The sequence below is a fragment of the Callorhinus ursinus genome, unplaced genomic scaffold, assembly GCF_003265705.2.
Source record: "Callorhinus ursinus isolate GAN/ISIS: 27379988/994484 unplaced genomic scaffold, GSC_fseal_2.0 scaffold13, whole genome shotgun sequence".
In the NCBI taxonomy this organism is placed as follows: domain Eukaryota; kingdom Metazoa; phylum Chordata; class Mammalia; order Carnivora; family Otariidae; genus Callorhinus; species Callorhinus ursinus.
In genome coordinates, this window is record NW_027397075.1 from 35121603 (window position 1) to 35139486 (window position 17884).

At 43.9% G+C, this 17884-nt stretch overlaps 1 protein-coding gene across 3 annotated transcripts in view; it reads left to right on the plus strand.

Moving 5' to 3' along the window:
* BRINP2 (BMP/retinoic acid inducible neural specific 2) overlaps positions 1 to 17884 on the plus strand; it is a 114089-nt gene that overhangs the window by 42803 nt on the left and 53402 nt on the right. The window lies entirely within an intron of this gene.

Consider the following 17884-nt stretch of genomic DNA (forward strand, 5'->3'; position numbering starts at 1 on the left):
ACAGACTGGAACAGGAGTAAGGACAGAATGATGACAGGAGTCCTCAAAGGTTGGAGGAAGCATAATGGGTCCTAGGGCATGTGCTGACTTTTGGAGGATCATCTTTGTAAACCTATCAGAAAGGTACGTGTTTATGGATGCTCAATGTGGTTCCATTGATAAATGAGACTATGCACTGGCGGAAGTATTTGCTGCATTGGATGGAAACACATCGATATATGGAAATGCAAAGATTCCTAGAAAGAAGAAAAAGGCCACATGTGGAGCCCAGGAAAGCGATGAGTGACGAGGAGGCAAGAATAACACAAAGAGCTCCAAAGCAATGGACGGTGCCTACAGCATTAGAGTCAGAGGAAGCCATATCGACCTCAGGGGACGGAGAATCCGGCTAATGATCCCACCCAGAGCAAGCTGCTCCCGTCTATGGGCAGGAAGCTATCAAGTTCCAACAGCTGCAGCGTCATGCTTTTCAAAGGCCTAATTTTAGAACGCTCCTGATAATGCCCCAGGAGTTGCTAGATCTGAATTAAAAACTTCAGGTCCCTTCCTCCTCCCCCTTTTCTAAATAAAGGGTTATTGATTTACTAATGGCCTTTGTATCCTGCTGAAAACAACCCTACAGAAGAATAAAGATGTTACCTAGAGCCAGAGGGCTAACAGCTTGGAAAAACAAAGATCGCAGGTGGGCAGGTAGACAGAAGACAGGCTCTGAGGAAACTCAGAGCCTAAGACAAAGAGAGGGTAGAAATGATGGATAGAGAAGCAGAGCCTGCTTCTGCGGCTTGAAGGGGAAGAGTGGGCTGCTGAGAGTAAATGTCACCCTGGGATCTGGATATGTATGAATGAGCATGTGGAAGTCCTGTGGGGTAATGGGTCCCTCATATCTGTTAGAACCGCAGTCTTGTCGGAAGAGTGGAGCTCAGTGAAGGGTCTCTGGGCTGGGTGGCAGCAACCTGCCTAGATTCTAATCCCAGATCACCCTTAGCTGGCCACATAAGCCTCAACCTTGTAACTACACTCTGGACTCCGGCTCTGCCTCTATGAAGCAAGGGGCCTTTCCACATGTCTAGAATTCCAGATGTTAGTTGCCGATGTGGTGGCCGTCTTCCTGGGATTTTTCTCTATCAGGATCATTACAGTTCTTTCCTGGTTGGTTCCTTTCCCCAGTGGGCAGGGCTGAGGGAACAGGCCCGTGATGAACGGATGAAGGGTGGTATGAGTGAGGGGTGGGTCTGGAAGCTGCTTTTGGAAGGGAGGCAGCAAAAGCTAGAGAAGGCAGACCAGACAGAGGCAAAGGGAGAGAGAAGAGGGGCAGGAGAGTCCGGCCGTGCCCGAAGGCGTGAAGAAGCCAGGGTGATGAGGGAGAACTAGACTGAAGAGGGTAGAACCGAGTGGCTACAACCTGGCTCTGGATCCAGACAACCCCGGCCATAAAACTCTGGGACCTTGACAAATTACTTCATCTCTTTCGCTCCTCATTTCCTCATCCATAAAGGTAAAATGACAGTAGAACACGATGCCATTTATTGTCCTGTGGATCTAGTGAGACTGTACATAAAGCAGTGAGAACATTGGAACCCGGTTACTAGTCAGTGGGTATTAGCTACAGGTATTGGAAGGTCCCTCTGGTTTGGAGCGTGGACAGTAGCTGTGGGTCTTGCAGAAGTCAAGCTCAGGGATCCTGGAGTTCTGTTCCAGATTCCTGGAACAGGGGGTGGGGCTATGTGTGGGTAGGTTCAAGAACAATGTTGAAAGGCATTTTTGGGGGAGTGGGAGGGGAATTGCTTTGTGTCTGTGAGTGAACCAAAAATGAAAATGGGAAGATAAGTATTTTAAGGAATACACTTAACCATTCCCTCCGTACCGGTTGTGGTGGTGGTTACAACCTGCTAACTGGTGCTCACTACCCTCCAGAGACAGCTCCCAGGTACCAAATCTATAAACTGTGTGCACTACTCCCCGGCCCCTCCTCCCCGACACTCCCTTTTTGTATCATGGCCTCAAATGTTTTAAGCCTGTCAGGCCACCTCAGGGGACTCTACTCTGGGGGTGTGTTGATGGTACTCAGAGATGTCCTATGTGGTCAGACAAGCTTACCTCTGTTCCTCTTTGCCTGTTGGGTCTTTTCTTGCATATGCTGTCTACCACTTTACAACTGTGCTGCATCACCAAGAGGGTGGCCACATTGTCATCACGGAGGTTCAGAGAAAATGGAGGCCATGGCGGGGCCTCAGATATGATTGCACAGGTTGTATTCTGCTCAACAACACAGGAAGCCATGCACGTTGACTACAGGGTGCATGGTGTTTCTGGTGTTTGCAGGGACAATCTGCCCCATGGCAGGCAGTGGCCCCTATGGGGGAGGGGAGGGTTCTAAGTGGAGATGAAAAAAACCAAAACACAAGAACAGAGAGCATCTTTAATTGAAACTTCAGGGGACAGGAAGCCCAGAAAGCATCTGGGTAATTGCTCCCCAGGTCCTCCCAGCCAGCTGCGATGTCAGGAGGGCAGTTTCATCCTTTGGGCCGCTCATTAGGGGAGGGAGGGAGGATGGACGGAGTGAGACAGAAAGCCCCATCCTCCTGAATCACCAGTGCCAGTTCCAGGATCTGCCTGGGCCACCCCCCTGGGCAGCGTGGCCAAGGACTGAATAAGCCAAGGCCTCTAGACTTGGCTGAGTGTCAAGGATGGTGGGGCAGGAAGAGAGCTGAAGGAGCCTGAAGGAGCGACATTTGACATTTGTGAATGAGTGTGATGAATTGTTTCTGTTTGTTTCCACTAAACCCCAGCTCCGCCTCACAGAAGTGGAGCAACCAAGTGTGAGCAGCTGAGATGGTTGGAAATGGAAGGATTATCTGACCAGCTGTTCAGTTGGTGGCTGAAGCTCTGTAGCCAGAATGACTGACTCAAGTCTTACTCTGTCGTATGGATGATGGGGAAAATAGAGATAGAACGGTACTCCTCATATCTTAAATTATTTTTTAATTAGAAAAATGGTTTTTTTCTGATTACAAAAATAACGCATTGTTTTGTAGAAAACTTAGAAATACATAAAATCATAACAAAGCAAAGAAAATGCATCCATGATTGCAGCACTTGGCAACAATTGCCAATCTAAATGTACTTGCAACACTTTTCTCTCAGGAGAGCACAGCTTTGCAGATACTTTCTAATTCATTCTGCCCGGCAGGTGTGTGAGGGTTGCTTGGAAAAGAGTAGTGCATCTTTTTATGATTACTATGGAGAATTCAAAGTAACAAATATATGCACTTGTTCAAAATCTTTGTGATGGCAATGTCCACTGCTTTTGGCTTCTAATAATAAAAATAAGCTGAACGATGAATATCTGTCTAATGCTTCTCAGTTGTAAAGAACTTTCCTTTGTGGCACCATTCTGCTATGTATTTCCCCTGTTTATTCATCTAAGTGCTAGTCCAGAGGCAGCCATGATTTAAGGGAGACTAACTTAGGAGTTAGAGGTAGAAAACCAGGAACCAGGACCTCTGGTCCCTTCACTTGTGTGGAACCATGCTTCACTCAAAGTGTTTATGCTCACGGCAACAAAATGAAAAGAGTGTACCGCTCCATATAAAGTCACAGTGCATCTCTGTACATGGGAATGGTGTGAGCAAAGTGCATGTATGGGGGCAGAGAGGAGCAGGTGAATTGTGGATCTATCCAGCCCTGTGCTGTCCATTATGGTAGCTGTGAGCCACGTGTGGCTATTGGGCACTTAATATGTGACTCGTGCAACTAAGAAACTACGTTTTGAAATTTTAGTTTCAATTAATTTTCAAAACTTATACTCAATTCGATTATCAGAAAAAAATTTAAGTATGCTTGGAATAAGCTGGGTATGTGATTTCTTTTTTCAACTGTAAATTATTGCAAATATAAACAAAGAATCAAGTATTTCTGATGAAAAATTAAACACTGAGGTGGGCTCTAGGTGTAAATATACCCTGGATTTCAGAAATCAGTGTGAAAAAACAGAAAATATCTTGGTAATAATTTTCTTAAATTAAGTAACTGTTCAAATGACAAAATTTTGTGTTTTTATTTTATTTTTTAATTGAGGTATAGTTGCCATAGTTTCAGGTGTATGGCATAGTGATTTGACAATTACACACATCATGAAATGTTCACCATGAAAAGTATAGTTACTGTCACCATACAAATTTACTTCAAATGACATCATCTTGGATTCACTAGGTTAAATAAAATATATTACTGAAATTAACTGCATCTACTTCGTTTTATCTTTTTAATTTAGCTGATAATAAATTTACAATATCTGTGTAGCTTGCATTATATTTTTATTGGTCATTGCTGGATACAGCCACACATAGCAAATCTCTAGTTGTATCTTCTAAGATGTAAAGGATCAGGTTCTGCTGTCTTAAACAAGGATCTGTCTCTATCTTACGTATTCCTCTGTAACTCAATAGACAAACATATTTTCAAATCACGGATTGGTAAATAACACCGGTGTCAGAGCTAAAACAACAATGATTTCACTGTTGGCTGCATGAGCTGTATAATATAATAATAATAATGTATGACTTTCTTTCTTTCTTTTTTTCCTTCGTACAAGGAAATAATTTCAATCTCATAAAAAAGTCATACAGGAATACAAAGAACTCCCATACGCCCTTTATCCAGAGACTCCATTGAAGTTTCACAACTGACCCAATAATGTCTTTTATAACAAAAGATCCAACCCAGGATTGTACATTGCTCATACTTGCCATGTCTTTCTTCAGTGCCCTTCAATCTGGAACAATTAGGTCCTCAGTCATTCTCTGACCTTGGTGACCTTAACATTTTTGAAGATTACTGGCTCATTATTTTGTAGGATATCTCTCCATTTAGATTGTCTGATGTTTCCTCATGTTGAATTCAACTTAGGATTTTTTGCCTGGAGTATGAGAGAAGTGATGTGATCTCACGTGATTTCTCTTTGTCTAAATCCTGGTGATGTGAACTTGGATAACTAGGGTAAGATGGTGGTTGTCAGGCTGTCCACTGTAAAGTTTTTTTTTTTCTTTGTATAATTAGTAAGTATTTAAAGGAAGATATTCGGAGACTGAAATATTCTTCTTTGATGAAGAATGGGGTATTTCACAGTTTAGCACTGATTTATGTTTCTTGCCTGAATGGATTATCACTGTGATGATTCCTAAATGATGATTTTCTAATTCCATCATTTTTCTCTACATTTATTAGTTGGCATTCTATTCAAGAAAAAGCTTCCCCCCCCCGCCCTGTAGTATAGGTGTATGTATGTGTAAATAATGTGGCCTCATAGATTCTTATTTACTCAAAGGTATATAATCCATTACTACCAATATTTATTCTGATGTTCAAATTGTCCCAGAATTGATGAAGGGAACCTTTTCAAGCTGGCTCTGTGTCCTTTTGACATGTATCTATCCTTCTTTATATAGATACATATTAATCCAGTGGTTTACTGGAGCTGGCTTACATTGGCTTAGATGAGCCCATTGCAAATTTTTCAGGAAATGTGTGTCATTAACATCAAGTTGGTAGCTTGAAATCAGGCATGTTGTGAATATTTACACCATGGAAACTGGCAAATGTTATAACCAGAACTTATTCCTCCAGAGAGCTGGCTGTTAAAAATTTGCCAGGACACCAATGTTTCTGTCATAAAAAGAGGTTCCAAGTTCATGTTACACTTTAACTGTCATAGGCTGTAATCATTCATTTCTCCAAGGATCCCTGATTCCTTTTGGTGGAGAACAGGACTTAGAAACCAAGACCTTAAAGTGAGGTGAGCCCTATGAGACATATGTGGGGTGGACAGAACTGGGAGAGTTGGCTTGTGTGTGTGTGTATGTGTCATAAACAAGGGAATGTATTAGTGTGTGAGTGTATGCATATATACACTTTAATTTTAAATAAACATTTTAGGGCACCTGGGTGGCTCAGTCAGCTCAGTCGGTTAAGTGCCTGCCTTCGGCTCAGGTCATCACGCTCCCTGCTCAGTGCAGGGCCTTCTTCTCCCTCTCCCTCTGCCTACCGCTCTGCCTACCGCTTTGCCTACTTGTGCTCTTTCTCTCTCTCTCTGTCAAATAAATAAATCTTTAAAAAATATTTTATTTTGGAATAATTTTAGATTTATAGAAGAGTTAGAGCACAGGCTTCCTATGTATCCTTCACCAAGCTTCCCCTAATTTTAATATCTTGTAACCATGGTACATTTGTCAAAAATAAGAAATTAACATAGGTGCAACACTAGTAACTAAACTACAAAGTTTAGATTACATCAGTTTTCTACCAATATCTTTTTTCTATTCCAGAATCCAATCCAGAATATCATATTGTATATAGCAGACACATACTTTTATATCTACCAAACGTCTATCTATCTCCCTATCTGTTCATCTGTCAACCTCTCCATCTTTCTGTCTGTCTGTCCTTCTATTTCTCTATCTCTATTTAGAAACATGAGTTCATACTTCTAATCTTAAGGCCACACTAGCTTTTGTTCTTTCCATGTTTATAATTCCCCTCTTTGACCACTGGAAATTTAGTTTCTGATCCTTAATATATTTACTTATTCGTTAAATCTCCCTGTATGTAACCAATTTCCTGACTCCCCTGGACTGCCGGCATACTCAACTACCTACCTTACATGGATTCAGATCCTTCCTAGTTCACCCCCCTGCAGAGGCCTGCCTGTTGGTTTTTTGACTGAATTGGAAGGAAGGAAGGAAGGAAGGAAGGAAGGAAGGAAGGAAGGAAGGAAGGAAGGAAGTTGTACAAGTTTCTAAATCTCTTAGAATCTCATTTTCCTTATAGTAATCGCTCCTGGATTAGTAATACCTACTTCGTTGATAGTAAAGTGCTTAGCACACTGCCCAGTAGGAAATAAGCAATCAATAAAAAGGACTTGTAACTGTTTTTGTTGTTGTTGTCAACAACAACAAATTAAGCATGAAACAGGAGGCCTAGAAGGAGGGATTGTGAGGGTGAGTAATTTTGGTCTTTGCCACCATAACATATGTTGGTAAAATAGATGCATGAAAAACTTTCCTAAAAAGTTGGTCTTCATTATTCAGAGGTACTTCATGAGTCTGGGATCATTAGAATTCGCTGGTGTGAGTCAGAGCTTCTCAACCTCAGCACTACTAACATTTGGGGTCAGGGAATAATTATTTGTTGTGGGGAGCTGTCCTGTGCATTATAGGATGCTTAAAAGCTACCTGACCTGACGCACTAGAGAAGGCACCCCGCTCCAAGTTGTTATAACCAATTCCTCTAGAAATTGAGAAGGTCCCATGGGGGCCAAATCATGTGCGTGCATGTGTACACACACACACACACACACACACACACAGACACAGACACACACACACACACACACCCCGGAGACCCACCAGAATAAATGGTTGGCTCTGTTTTAACCGTATTCTCTGTTGCCATGTTTGAGGAATGGAAAATTTGATTTAATTTAAAAAATTTTAAGAGTTCCTCTATACTATTTCCCCAAAGATTTGGACTGAAAATCAATGATACAGTTCCAAATTAGGCTGAAAATAATCTTAGCTTTATATCAGAAGCTGCAGAGTCAAGCCTCAGGTATCACTGAGATGTGGACACCTGCAAATCCTGGTCAGCATAGAGTCTGCCTCATGTGGCTTTGGCTAATAAGGCTTGCGGTAAGAGAATTATTACAAGAATTTGCACTCACCTTTCTTTCAAAGAAATCCGAGGATTACCTTCTAGCCTTTCCTTCCACCATCCCCTTCATGCATTTCACATTCTAGCTAAATGTTCTTTGTCCAATAAACATTAGTTGGATGAATAAGTAGCTATTTATTAGCTTTCCTAAAAGGAAGGAAGTGGGGAAACGTATTACCACATCTTACAAAGGTTTTAACTTGTCAAAAATAGTTTAGGTAGTCAGTGGCAGTGTGAGCCAGAATGAAGTCTGAATTAAGATCTTTAGAGAATGACTCTAGCTAGCTCTGCCCTTGGAAGCTCTGAAATCTTTTTGCACAAGGACCCAGACAGTGCCCAAACTGCTGCAGGCTACCTAAGTCTACAGCTCCACTTTGTAGAGGAGAAAGAATTTGGCATTAAGGAATTGGAGAGGAACACAAATAAATAAATTGAATTGGCAACAACGTGGCAATTGCATAAATTCAAAAGGATCAACACAGGGAAAACCTTAACTCCTCTGGCAACACTGAAGTTGCCCTGAATTCAAAGCACCTTTCATTGTGCACTACCTCCTAGAGTGGGGTCTTGGCAATCTTGGCAGTGTGGGCTCTGCATCATGCCCAGGGGTGCATGGCAACAAGCCTTCTCAGTTGAAGACTATTTGAGAGCTCAGAAACCTGTTTCAGGGTGCTGATTTTAGTGTGTGAACACCAACTTCCGCCATTAGTCATTTAAGATGCTAATACACAAGCAACCAGTAGAAATTAGTGTAAGGGAAGGGAAGTCATTTGGCTCAAGAACTGAAGAGAGGACTGGCAATGATGGATAAGCTTGCTTTCCATCAGGTCTTTCTAAACCACCTCAGACCAGAGTTTTAGAAATGGTCTCTCGAAGCCAGCAATCCCAAAAGGTTGACTGTGATTGCCTAGTGGATCTGGGAACCTTAAGCTGGAAACTGCCACCACTCCATACACACCACTCCCAACACAGCTACCTTATTATCATGCCCCCTTTGTCACCTCATGCCACCTTCCCCCAGCTTGGCCACCAGTAGCAGTCAAAAGCCTGTGTGGGGAAAACGTCGCCTTCATCAAAAAGCAAACCAAAAAAACTCACTTAGGGATGGGTTTCTTGGACTGTGCTACAAAAAGGGATAATGACTCTTTCTCAATGTACTTATTGACATTCATTGAGCAGCATATAGTTTATTTTAGCTGGAGTTTGTGATGTAGCATCTATATTTAATTCCCCAAGCTGTCGGGCAACTCATATATTTACAAACACCATCCCGGAAACAATGTGTTTGCTGGTCACAGCTGCATCTGTAACATCTCAGGAGCTCCATGCTGTTTGGCACAGCTCAGGGCATTATCATTTTACATTCTGCTCTGTGCCAAGGCCCAAAGAGGGCAGAGATTGGGCTGAAAGTTCAGATTCAGTGACAGGCCTGGCGGAAAGCCAAGAGCAAGAGTAGCGTTGAGGGCTGAGGATAGAATGGAGAGTTGCTCATCAGCCCCACCTCAGTTGGAACGCTTGCACAGTGGTAAGCAATTTCTATGTCATTACTTAGGGTTTTTTTGGCTTCCCAGGCCTGAAAGAAATACTTACACTATCCTATGTGTATACAGAGGCTGGCTCTGCTGGGAAGCGAGCTGGGGCTTCAGCAATGGAAGCGAGGCTGGTGGGAAGGAGGCAGAAACAGAAGTTTTCCTCCCTAGGGGATGGAACCAGCTGTCTGCTAGGGGTTGGAGTGAATGACTCAGTAGCTGGACCCAGGAAAGGTGGCTGGGCATACCTAGAGGCAGGCACCCATGGGTATGATCTTGGTAGCAGAAGGACCAGCTTTTGGCCAGCACCCATAAAGAGGAACACAAAAAGAGTTGGGGGGCAGTTCAGAATTAGGCAAAAGTATAGGCAATACTTGGAGGTCTGTCTCCTACAACAGCAGGTAGGGGAGCCGAGGGCTGGGGGTGCAGGAGTTGGGAAAGGCATGAGCCCCTTACCTGAGATGCATATGCTAAAACTGGGTAGAAAGGAGGGGATGGGGAACTTGGGCACAGGCCCAGTTAGTTTGGGGGTCTGAGGGAAGAGCACAGTAACTCAGGGGTATGTGGGAAACCAGCAACTGTGGGTTGTTCACCTGGGCCCAGGTTGGGGGAACACATCTGACCTTATGATTTTTAAGACCATACAGACGAAACTGAACAGCCTTCTCATAAGGCCATGCTGACAGGTCATCTAAACAGGAGCCACAGAGCTTCCCCAAAAGCAGAAGGCTTAAATGTCTTTATCCAAGCCGGGAAGATGATTTCTGATGAGTCCTACTTGTAAACTCTAACATTTTAGACTTTTTATCAATCTCTAGCAATTTCTGAAACGAGAGTGACCTAGAGGCATCTAGGATAACTACAGCTCCCTTATCAGAGTAAAGTCTGTGGGTTTTAGGTCATTTTGACCATACTAAGGACTTTCTTGGAAGAACATCATTGACTTCTCCGTTCTTGAGTTTTCCTCTGTGTAAAATGGGCATAATAACAACATCAACTTCATAAGGTTTTATGAGAATTAAATGAGTCAATGAATGGCAAGTTTTTAGACCGGTGTTTGGCACATAGTACCTGATACCTACACAATAATTGGCGATGACGATGATGAAGGTAGCTCTGGAACTCATCGGTTCCAACTCCTGCAAATTTCAATTTATCACTGACATATGTGAAGTAGAATGAGCTCTAGATTTAGCACTGGGAGACCAGGCTCATGTCCTGATTTGCCCCAAATCAGCAATGTGACTTTGAATAACTCACCGCACCTCTGTGGCCCTACATTTTCTCATCTGTTGTCCATTGTGAAGGGGATTCTGTCACTGACTTGCACTGGAGAGTTGTATCAAAATTTCCTTGAGGGATCTGCAAAATATTTCAAAATATAGACATATACTCCAACCTAAGGACATCAGTTATTTCCCTCTTTCTCTCCCTCTCTGTCTCTATACCCCTCCCCCCGACTTCCACCAACACACATATTCCGTACACACTCCAGGCTGTGGAGAACCACTGGATAATTTCTGGGATCTCACCCCCAGTTCCATGACATGATGAGGTGGAAATTAATCAGGGACCAAAAGACCATAGGAAGGCAAAGTTAACAACGCAGAGCCTAGCTTTGGGAAGTTTCTTCGAGAAAATGAGTCTAGAAGATGTGACAGACAGACACAGATTCAGGGAGAGGAAAGGAAGGCAGAGATGAATAGAGTGGTGGGGCCCATAGCCAGATAACAAAGAGCCAGATACACGCAAAAGGACTGGCCACCCCTGCGGTCATTAACTACCAAGGGCCTGGGGAGGAGGGCCAGTGAGGTCACTCAGAGTGAGCTGCAGAGAGCCCCGAAGGGTAACAAGGACACATTTTTTTAGCAGAGACTTCACCTTCTCAGGCTCCAGAGTTCTTACCTATAAACAACAGCAAACAAAAACTCACATTGGATGAGGGGGTGCCTGTGGACTCTTTTTGGCTCTTACAACCTATGGTGAAGCACTGGAAGAAATAACAGTGAACACACACACAGCACTCACCATGGGCCCGGTACTTTTTAGAGGCTTTACAAATATTAACTCATTTAATCCCTACAACCCTATGAGGAGGCACTATTATTATTACCCTTTATATATACATATATATGTATATATATATATAAAGGAGACATATATATATCTATATAGAGAGATATGGAGACATCTATATATCTATAGAGATATATAAAGGATATCTATCTAATCTATCTATCTATCTATCTATCTATCTATCTATCTATCTATCTATCTATCTATCTATCTAAAACAGATGGGGAAGCTGAGGCAGGAGAGTCGGAGCCAGCACGAGAAGCCAGGCATCTGACCCCATAGTCTACGCTGTAGTCCCTCCACTATGGAGCGGCAGTCGGGGTTCTCCGCACATGGCAGGGGAGGGCAGATTTGTGCTCAGGGCCACCGGAGCTGCTGTTCTTTCATAAAGAAGGAGTATAATGGAAGTGATTTTGAGGAAGGTTAATCTGCATGGAGATCAGGTTTTAAAGGCTTTGAAGTGTGCCACTTTTCACTTAGAGGTTCTGTTTGATCAGCACTGCCTTCTTTCCCTCTTCTGGAGACCCCCGTGACCCCCAAGGGAAGCGCTGGGGCAGAGGGGCCTCCCTGGTCTGCACACGGTGACCTGGGTTTTATCACGTGAGACCGTGGGCAAGCCTATCAGTTAGCTTGTCTCTCCAAGGGAAGTGCCAAGGACATCTGCCAGGCAAGTATGAAGCCTGTGCAACTGACAGATGAGTCTGTCCTTGATAAGTGAAGAGCTGGTTATCACACAGCAGAAACCCATAAATTTGGAGCCCTGAGGGGATGGAGCCCACAAGGTCTAATGTCACTAAAGCGTGTGTATGTGTGCATGTGTGTATGTATGTATGTCATTCTTTTAAACTCATTACAGGACCCCCAAATCTTACATTTTGTTCCTCCTCCATAAGGGCAAGTGCTGGGTCTGTTTATCAGAATTAGTGCCATCACCTAGTACATTCTTTCTGCATAGGAATTGCTTAATCACTGACCGACGGACAGAAGTGGGTGAGGGGGAGGCCAGCCAAGTTAGAGGTCTTGGAGCTGGAATGTCTGAGTTTACCTTCCGCTTCCCCGTGGAGTGACCTCCAGCAAGGCCCTTCCCGTCTTCTAACCTCTCCTCTTCGAGGGCCCAGAGGAATGTAAGAACATTTAGAAAACAGCCATTATAATTAGCTCTTACCTTTGCACAAATAAGCATTAATCTTGCTCACCTGATCTTATGCAGGGAGGCTCTCCATATGCCTCACCTATTTTAAGTCGTTTCCCGACCAACGGTCGGAAAATGTAGCAAACAGAGCTTGCCCGGGCCCTGCCAGTTCTGGGAGTGAACCTGAAACTTCTATCGCGGAGCCTGGTGAGGACACGGTGGTCGGGGGTGGGGGTGACATCTGCCTGGGTTCACGTGAGGCATGATGGCCAAGACTGCTCTCAGAAGTGCAACCAGGAGCAAATGATGAGGGTGAAAACGCCGTGGTTGGTCTCTGTGGAGGCTGGCAGATCATCCCAACATGAGGGGAGAACGCAAGTCCCTGATGGGAACTGACAGCCCGCACATCCACCTTACCCTTCAGGAATCCCACCCCAGAATGCCCTGTCATTCCTCTTATCTGTCCTCCCTTTCTAGTCAAAGGGGAGGTTTCACACTAAGATGTTGTAGACGAGAACAAATAACACTTTCTGTGAGTTTTTACCACGGACACCCTCCGATTTACTCAAGAAAACATCTCCTCAAATAGAGTTGGCCAATTAACCATTCAAATGGCTTGAAAACTTATTTAATGTCACTGCCTAATCATTTTATTAAATGTCACTGCTCCAACAGGCAAGAATTTTGGCTTTCTACCTCACTTCTCATAAGCTTCACTCCCTTTCTGAAGCAGAGTTTTTTCCCAAAGAAGTCTTAAAGTCGTAATGCCTCTCCCCTTATATGTGTGCCCCTTGTATTTGCATAGAATTATGGAATGTCAGCATTGGGCAGGAACCTAGGGATCATATTACTTCTTAAATCGTTTCACTGATGACCGAAAGGAGGCTCCCAGAGGGAAGTGCCTTGCTCCCAAGGGCAATCAACCTGTAAGTGGCAAAGCCCAGAGTTTTATAGCTGCACATCACGTGATGCAGTGAGGTGTAAATAGTACAGGATCTAGAGTAGGTGGACCTGGATCTGCCGCTGAACCACATGATTGACTTCCACCTTTCACCCATCCATTCCTGGCCTCAGTATTTTCATCTGCTAAAAGGGGAACATAAAATCTGGAAGATGAAGTTCAAGTGTAATTTTGTCATCTTGTGCTTTAAGAGCCATAACCACCATGCACATACTAAGTGATTTATGCTGGCACTTATTAATGACATGAGCAATTTTGTTACTTATAATATTAATTTCCCGTCTATTTCTCCTTCTCTCCTGGCTTCTAACAATAGCTTAGCTTGGCTGTACCCTCAACTCTTCCAGTAGGTGACCTCTCCTCTAGAATGATTTTCAAAGAGGAGACTCTCCTATCTCCCTCGCCAAGATTTAGCACGCGAGCAGTGGCTGCCTCAAATCCTAACTGCTCTGCGTATCGACACACCCAGCATAAATGGAGACTGAGACCACCAGGAGGACACAGCACGGTCCCCACGGGTCCTCGGCTCGGTGACATGTCAGAGTGGTGGAGCTCTGGGTCTCATAAGCTCTCCCATTTTAAAGGCTGCACTGCCTGCTTCTCGTGCAACTTTGTCTGCACTTGATTTCCTCTATTGGCAAAAGCGTAATCCATTTCCTTCACGGCTCAGCAAACTTATTTTACTTGTGCCTTTGGTCCAAAGCTAATTTATTATTGGTGTCGGTGTAAAACTCTGTCTTAAGTATAGTATAAGTGAAATGGAATTATTTGGCTTTCACAAGTAAATTTATAATTTTTTTCCTCAAGGAGTTAACTCAGCCATGACGTTAAGACATTCACATGTAAATGGAGGTTTACTTATATAGCCAGCTTTAGGATAAGACGATCCTTGGAAGCATTGTGGGGAAGGTGTTAATTGTTTTAACCACTGAATATTAGCCACAACCCCAGAAGCCACAAGAATTTCGATAGTTAAAATTTGCTGGACATTTGCTGTTACCAAATTTCTAGTGATATTATTTGTGGAGCATAAACAGGAAGTGGCCCAAAGCTGTTCCCCTCAAAGAGCCTAATTTTCACACAACTGTCAAATGCAGCAATTATTGTGTCTTTTTTTTTTTTAAAGGTGAAGGAACACTTTCTAGAGGTTTCTTTTTTTAAGAAAGTTTTGAAACCAGTTTAAAACTTCTTTTTCTTAAAGAGAGATTTTTTAGTCAAAACGTCTTCAGATCCCGAGGAAAAGCAATGAAGCAGAAACCATATGATTCCAAGGCCAAGTGTATCAGAGATTCAGTCAGCACTGAATTCAGGCATTCTTGCTGCACTCAGCAGACTTGGCCCAGCAATCAAAACCATTTGATTGTAAAGCTGATACTCCTATAACCAGGCAGGTTCCAGTACGTTGTGAGCTCTGAAAAAGCATAATTACAAACACAGAATGACAAGAGCACACACTGACTTAATAGATCTCATTTCTTTCCAAGAGTGCACAGCTTTTCACACCTGTCCTTAGAAAACTCTTGCTCGGCATGGGAGGTGGCAGCCACCACCCCCAAGTGATAGCACAGGGCACAAGAGGTTCAGGGGCTGGGCCAAGGCCACGTGTTGTCCCTGGCTCACCGTGATCCCTCTATAAAATGCACGGGATTGGTTTATCACATACATTTGAGGACTGACTATGTGTGAGGGCTGGAGTTACAAAAACAATTATCTGACCTCTGACCTTGAGGGGTCTGTAATCTAGACGGGGTGGGAGGTAGGAGGGGGAGGTGAGCAGCCTCACTCTGCTTGGGAAACTGCCACGCTAGCTTTTTCACCTGCCGGGAATAACAGCTGGTCTTACTCAGGGAGTGCGGAAACCCCTCTCCAGACTAGGCTGTGCACAGAATGGGAGAGGGGTATCACCATCTTTCATGTTGTCTGTATTATTTTCCTATTGCTGTGGAATGAATTACCACGAACTTTGTGGCATCGAACAATACACATTTACGATCTTGCGGTATCAGGTAGGGGTTAGCTGGGTCCTCTGCCCAAGGTCTCACCAGACTGAAATCAAGATGTCAGCCAGGGAGGCGGTTCTTACCTGGGGCTCAAGGTTCTCTTCCAGGCTCATGGGGCTGTTGGCGGAATTTGTTTTCTTGTGCTGGTCTGAGTAGTTCCCATTTTCTTACTAGCTGTTGACAGAGAATTGCTCTCAGATCCTAGAGGCTACCCTCAATCCTTCGCTGCATGACCCCGGAAGGCTGTTCACAGCATGACTGTTTGCCTTCTTCCACGTCAGCAGGAACTTGTCTCTCTGACACTTCACTTTCTTTTAAAGGCGGGGGGGGGGGGGGCGGGGTCTCATTCTCCTGATTTGGTCAGGCCCACTAAGGATACTTTCCTTTTTAAACAACTCAAAGTTAACTGATTAGTACCCTGATCATGGGAGTAGTATCCCACCGTATTCACAGGTCCTGCCCACACTCAAAGGGAGGAGATTATGCAGGGTGTGCACAGAAGGACATGGGAATCTTGGGGGCTGTTTTCAAATCCTGCCTTCCACAGTGTTCTCCCCTCGTCAGTGCGTTTCCACCTTGCTGTGTTTGCTGCCTTGGCCTGTGGCGTCAAGTAGCCCCAGTCTCCAAGATGAACCTTCTCCCACCCCCGACCCCATCAATATGCTTTTAAAAACTGAACAATATTCTATAAGAGGAACGAATCACCAACAGAGTTTCAGATAATGCAATGAACCCTTGCTTTTGTATTATCACCACTTAGCATAGTGTCTGGCACTTTGGAGTTCCCAATTTATGTTTCTCAAGAAATGAATGTGTGAATGATTAAATGAGAAATGTTTGGGGCATTCTCATCAGATTACATCCTGTAAAAAAAATTCCTGCCCCCCATGTGCCAGGCTACTCCTTTTAGTTTATATCACTTCCCCCCGATTTAAAAGTAATACATTGCTTGTTATAAAACACTTGGGATTTTTCTTCCTTCTATGATTTTATTTTTTATATTTAACTTTTTAATCCATCTGGAACTAATTTCCCAAAATGATGTTTAAAATATTCCATCCCCTACCCAATTAGTCTGAAATGTTTTTATATATGTGTGTATATTCTAAGTTCTTGTTTACAATAAGCTCTATTTTTGAGCTATCTGTTCTACATCATCGATCTGCCCATCCAATTTGTGTGCCAGTAGCACCTATTTTAATGATTAGAATTTTATAATACGTTCTAAGACCCAGTAGGGCAGGTGTGACCTTATTCTTCTTCTTTTGGGCTTCTTTCTCGACCAGTTCATGAAACAAGGGTCTGTCTTGCTGCTTCTCCAGCTCCCTAGGTAGCTCAGCCTTTTTGGTAAGGTCTAGATATGGAGCCAGATAGATCTAGGTTCACATTCTACCTCTGTATCTCCCTAGCTCAACTCCGCTGAGTCCCAGTGAGAAGTAAACCGATAACAATAATGCTTTATCACAAATTTACTGTGAGAATTGACTGGGGCAGCTTCTAAGAATCACCCAGCACATAGTAGGTGGGCAATCCCTCTTACCTGGAGGGATGTGCAGATGCTCATGCTTCTGTCCCTTCATCCTTATGAGCAGGGGCCACAACTCTTTTGAAAGCACAAATGCTGAGGCTTGGGTCTCTCAGACTCCGGTCAGCCTCTAGGCTGGGAGTGTCCAGCATTAATACTTGGTCCCGCCTCTGAGCAGCTTCTTCAGGACTCATACTGGTCCAAGGGAAGTTTGTTGAACTGGAGCCGTTACAGAGAACACTGGGGACTCTGGGAGGGGGTGTGAATGAAATACTGAAGCCCACTTGGCCTGCCCTTACAGGACCCTGGAAAGTGCCAGAGAATTAACACCCCCTGCTTCATCCCCAGGGAGCCTATCTTTGGTTTTGGCAGCCAGAGAAAGTCCTCAAAGCCACAAATTACAGGCACTGGGGTTGGAAGTCATTCCAGCACATTCTAGCACTGAAGTGGTGTTGGCGAGGGGAGAGGCAAGACTCTGACGGCACGTGCTGTTAAAGATCAAAGGAATGAATGCAATTGTAAGGACCCCCACAGTATTGAATCAGTCCCCTGCATCTGCCCAGGGGTTTATAAAGATGATCTAGTTATTCTTAAGCAAAGTGCAGACCCTGGAAATCAAAGGCCTATGAGGAGTCCCAAGGCAGCCAAGAGTTTTGAAGGCTAGAATCTTCTTTCTTGGCACCTTCCCTTCTACTTAGAGAAGACAGGGTACATACTCATTCACTCCTTCAAGAAGGGTCTCTAAAGCCTTGCTGTCTGCTCTCAGGAGCTAGGATAGAAGGATACCCAACCCTGCCTTCAGGGAGCTTTCATGCTGTGCGGAGAGACAGAACAGGTGTCGTGTATACACGGATCTGCTCTCTGATGATGGTGATGGGCAATCCGATTGCCCATTCTAACTCCATTCACGAATGGCCTTCTGTAAGAGAAAGGATCAGATATTGGAAACTGGAA